The sequence below is a fragment of the Echinops telfairi genome, unplaced genomic scaffold (assembly GCF_000313985.2).
Source record: "Echinops telfairi isolate 266 unplaced genomic scaffold, ASM31398v2 ScPeMD7_2;HRSCAF=8, whole genome shotgun sequence".
NCBI classification, from domain to species: domain Eukaryota; kingdom Metazoa; phylum Chordata; class Mammalia; order Afrosoricida; family Tenrecidae; genus Echinops; species Echinops telfairi.
In genome coordinates this window covers 25,141,280-25,146,673 of record NW_022103898.1, presented here as the reverse complement: position 1 = coordinate 25,146,673, position 5,394 = coordinate 25,141,280, and the positions used below count along the sequence as shown (strand labels likewise).

At 45.8% G+C, this 5,394-nt stretch overlaps 1 pseudogene; it reads left to right on the top strand.

Annotated features, from left to right (window-relative positions):
- The first annotated feature begins 3,918 nt into the window (after nucleotides 1–3,918).
- Nucleotides 3,919–5,014, top strand: LOC101651746 (annotated as a pseudogene).
- The last annotated feature ends 380 nt before the right edge of the window (nucleotides 5,015–5,394 follow it).

The following is a 5,394-nucleotide window of genomic DNA, read 5'->3' as shown; positions in this document are numbered from 1 at the left end:
GCTTGTTTACCTTCAAGCTTTTAAGACCCCAGACACTATATCTTTGATAGCTGGGCACCATCAGCTTTCTTCACCACATTTGCTTATTCACCACTTTGTCTTCAGCGGTTGTGTCGGGAAGGTGAGCATCACAGAATGCAAGGCTCTTTTTTGTTGTTGCTTTGTTTCCACCAAAACCCCCCACAAATCCACTGCCATCAAGTGGATTCAAATCCACAGTAATCCTACATAGGGTTTCCAAGACTGTAAATCTTTACTGGAGCAGACAGCTTACTTTTTTTCTCCTATGGAACAGCTATGGGTTTGAAACACTAACCTCACGGTGAACAATCCAGTGCTTATCCTATAAAGCCACCAGAGTATGAAAAGGAGTAAGGTCCCTTGGTGGTGCAAACAATCTGTGTTCAACTGCGAAACTAAAGGGTGGTAGTTTGAATCCACCCAGAACCATCTGCTTCCCTTAAGATACAGCCTAGAAAAAGCAGTCCTATAACACTGGGCCAGATTCAGCTCGACAGCAACTCATAAGAGTTGGAATTGCCTGAAGGTGATTGACAAAAACAACAATGAAGGAAGGAAATACAGAGGGTCTTCGTAGTAAGTCGGGAGGAAGATGAGGGTTTCTACTCCCTTACCAAATTGCAGTTTGGGGAAGTGGCCCACGGGTCAGTGCTATTCCGTCCTATCAAGTCGTTGGGAGTTGGAAGAGACTCAATAACAATGACTGAGCAGCTAGTAAGTCTACCCATGAATTGGTCTCCAAAGTCTGACTTTCATTTATTTTATTCCTCAATAATTATAGGATTTTTCCTCAGCTACAGAAGAACTAGGGTGGATTATGGCTTATTACTTCCATATCTGATTTAGCAGATCTTTGACATCCACCTCACATTTATAAAAGTTAAAACGTTTGTCTTCTGCGATATCTGGACATTCCATTGGGAAATGCAGTTTAGACTTTAAGGAAATATACATGACTTCACATCCTCCTATACCTCTTCCTTCACCACCCTATCCTGCAGATACACTTAAACTTTCCCAAACTATAATGCAACCAAGGGTGATGGGTGGACTCTGTCCCTCATGAGATATGGTGAAGTCTCAATGTCCAGTAGATGTGCAGGTGGATTTAATCGGACAGAGGATCTTTGCACATGTAATCAAGGTAACATGAGGTCATACCAGAGGAGGTGATATCTAACTCCAATAAGGCTGGTGTTCTTATAGGAAAAAGACCCCTAGAGATAGGCACATGGGAAGAATGCCACATGGCAATGGAAGTGGACATTGGAATGCTATGTTTATTAGCCAAGGAAGGCCAACGAGTGCCAGCAACACCCAAAAGTTAAGAGAAAGGCATGAGGCCATCAGATTCCTCCTGGGAGACTTCAGGGAGAGCATGACACTTGATTATAGACATCTTGATTTCAGACTTGTAGCCTCCATTCATGTGAAAGAATAAATAAGCAAGCCAGTTTGTGAACTAGTCAACAGCCAGCCATTTCAAGAGCTAGCATCTGATCAAGAACTGATGGCGCATAAGGAAGCAGTCCCAGTTGTACCGTGGACACTGGCAGAAACCAAGGCTCCAGGAATAGACAACACGAATGGAAATGTGCCAACATGCTAATGAAGCACAGGAAGCACCCACGTCTCTATCCTGAGAAATTCGGAAGACAGCTACTTAGCCAGCTGACTGGAAGAGATCCATATTCATACTCGTCCAAAGAAAGGTGATCCAACAGAATGCTCACATTATAGAGCAATATCATTGACAGCACATGAAAGGGAAATTGCATATGGAAAGAAGTGTTTGACAAAATGGATATATGTATGGATTGTGATTAGAGCTGTAAGATCCCCCAATAAAATAAAATTAAAACAAAAGAAATAACAAATCCAGCTAGATCAGAGGATGTACACTGGTACAGATAGGAACTGGAAACACAGGGAATCCAAGACAGATGATCCCTTCAGGACTAGTGGTGAGAGTGGCGATACTGGAGGGTGGAGGGATGGTGGGATAGAAAGGGGGAACTGATTACAAGGATCTAAATATAACCTTCCCCCCTGGGGGATAGACAGTAGGAAAGCAGGTGAAGGGAGACATCAGATAGTGTAAGATATGACAAAATAATAATAATTTATAAATTATCAGGGGTTCATGAGGGAGGGAGGAGCGGGGAGGGAGGGGGAAAAATGAGGAGCTGATATCAAGGACTTGAGTAGAAAGCAAATGTTTTGAGAATGATGAGGGCAACAAATGTACTAATGTGCTTGACATACAATGGATGGATGGATGGACTATGATAAGAGTTGTATGAGCCCCCAATAAAATTATTTATAATAAAAGCAATATAAATTAAAAAGAAAAGGAATAATAAAATCTGAAAAAAAATTTAAAGAAGAAGAAGAGGACTAGAAGCACTTGCTGATGAAGACCCAGGATTGCAGCCTTCGGTATGGATTCCAACTCAACGTAAAAAACAAAACATCAGAATGCTCACAATTGGGCCAGTAGGTAGCAATAGGATAAATGGAGAAAAGATTGAAGTTGTCAAGGGTTTTGTCAATTATCATGGAAACAGCAATCAAGAAATCACATTTCATATTGCATGGGGCAAATCTGCACAACTCCTCTTAAAAGTGTTAAGGAGCAAGGATGTTACTTTGAGGCCTAAGGTGCGCCTTGCTCAAACCATGGCTTTTCCATGGCCTCCCATGTATGGAAGTTGGACAGAGTAAGGAAGCATGAAGGCTCATCCCTGCTGGTGACAAATATCAACAGTACCACGGCCCGTCAAAAGAACGAACAAGTCTGTCTCAGAAAAAGGAGCCAGAACGCACACTCCTGAGAAGCCAGGACGGTGAGACGTCTGTCTCGGGGGCTGTGAACAAGTCATCAGGAGAGAAGAGTCCCTGGGAGAGTACGTGGTGTGCGGTAAAGCAAAAGGGCCGTGAAAAGGAGGAAGACCATGGACTGGCTGCGACAATGGGCTTCAACAACACAAGTTTGGAGGATGGTGCAGGGCCAAGTGGGGCTTCATTCTGCTTTATGTAGGGCTGCTCTGAGTCAAACCTACTCAGGGGAGGGAAGAGGAGAACTGTATGTGAGTGGATGGCATAAGAAAAGGCAAATAATAATAATCATAAGGGCTCCTGGGGGCTAGGGTGGGGAGGGAGGGGATAAAAGGGAGCTGATATCAAGTAGTTCAAGAAGAATGAAAATGTTTTGAAACTGATTGTGATAGCAATTGTACCATACTGCTTGATGTGATTGAAACTATGGAGCATTATGATATCTGTAAGTGCTCCCAATAAAAGGATTAATGCCACAACAACATATTTGTGGTAATATGTTAGGACAGCCCTGAGACATAAACAAACTAGGTAAAGGCAGTGGAAGGTCTACATTTTGTGCTCACGTGAGGCTTACAGAGTGTGATTTGATGCTAGTGACAGGGAGCTTCAGATTGGAGCCGAAGCTGGAACGTGCCCGTTCAATGCCTCTGCTGGGTGAACCTCAGAAAGCCACGTCTTCGTGTGAGAACTGGACACTGGTCCCAGGCTGTGAGAACTCCTGGACTTTTCCCATACCTAAAGTGGCCCCTGTGCTTAGTTAGCTTGGGGGGAGTTAAGACATCAGCCAGCACTGAGCCCCTTCCTTACCTTCACACAGCCCACGGAGGGCTCCAGGACCCCAGCCATTAAAGGAGGACACTGCCAATTTTGCCCCACAGGGCACACAGGAACACAGAGCAATGTTCCCAGACAGACTCTGAGTGTTGTGTGAGAATTTTTAGTGGTTGCTAGTTGCCAACTACAGGACTTCAACTCCTGGTGACTGTATTTAAAAGGGAATGACCGTAGGGTGTTCCAGCCAGCACTGCAGCTGGTGCCTGCTGGCTCTTCTCGGCCATGGCCAAGGGAAGCCGCGGGCGGGTGGAGACGTGGAGACAGGGGCAGCTGAGCTGCCTAGTGTCTGGGACCCCAATTTGGACAGGTCGTGGACAGGCTGAACTAACTGGTCTCCAACTCGCAAGCCTGGCGTTGAAGTTTGGCAAAAGGGGAAACTGATGACAAGGATCTACATATAATCTCCTTCCTGGGGGATGGACAACAGAAAAGTGGGTGAAGGGAGATGGCGGACAGTGTAAGATATGAAAAAAAAATAATAATCTGTAAGTTATCAAGAGTTGGGAGGGAGGGGGAAGTGGGAGGGAGGGGGAAAATGAGGAGCTGACACCAAGGGCTTAAGTAGAAAGCAAATGTTTTGAGAATGATGATGGCAACAAATGTACAAATGTGCTCGACACAATGGATGTATGTATGGATTGTGATGAGTTGTATGAGCCCCCAATAAAATGATTAAATAAATAAAATTAAATGAAAAAAAAACCAAACACCTGAAAAAAAAATAACCTGGGTCAAGTGCACCCTAGTTTTCTAAGTGACATTCTTGGGTCCTTAACAATTTTAAGATGTCTTTTGCTACAGATTTGCTTGATATAATACATCCTTTAATATATTTTGGGGGACTGCTGCTTCCATGGGTATTGACTGTATATTCAAATAAAATGAAATCATTGGCAACTTCAAAAAAAATTTGTACCTGCCTCCATGACTCGGGCTATAGACACAACAGACATCAGTAGCAAACACCTGCCAGGGGTGTGCAGTCAGCACAGACCTGCTCAGGGAAGGCGCCCCCATGGAGCCCGACCAGCCCGTGACCCACTGGAAGCCACAAGCTGTGCAGGATTATGAGCATGAGGCTGAATGGAGGCCACATTCCGGAACTACATCCACTGGGTGTGACAGTTGTGAGACCCTCATGCCAACGTCACCCGCCTCATCGTGTGCAGAGCCTGCAGTGTCACCCAAAGGCTGGCTCCGACTCTCTCTCAACGATGGCAGCATCACCCACCTGGTTATCCGACCCAATGGCAGGGTTGTGCTAAGGACCCTTGGGGACACAGGGCTCATGCCTCTGAACAAGATCACCCGGTCCTGAGGGCCAGACCATGGACACCGCAGGCAACCACCAGACCCTCCTGTCTTCCTTGTCAGGATACCATGACCACAGGCATCTCCTTACCCCGCAGGCTGTGTGTCAGCTACATTTTCCTGTAGAACAGGAGAACTGTCTGCAGTGATGTGCTCCAGTACTTGCCTTTGACCTGGGATGAGCAAGGGACATTACCCCAGACAGGCTGCCCAGGGTGTCCCCTTCCCATGACCTGAGACACCCTCTATGTGAGGTGGGCTGGCTTCCCAGACAGAAGCTGGGCTGCCGGGGGTTTACACGAGGACTGGCAGTTGTGCTCACTGCAGACAGGCATAACCCACACCAAAGGGTCTTCCATTTTGCCTTCAGCAGCCATGGCCCTGAGG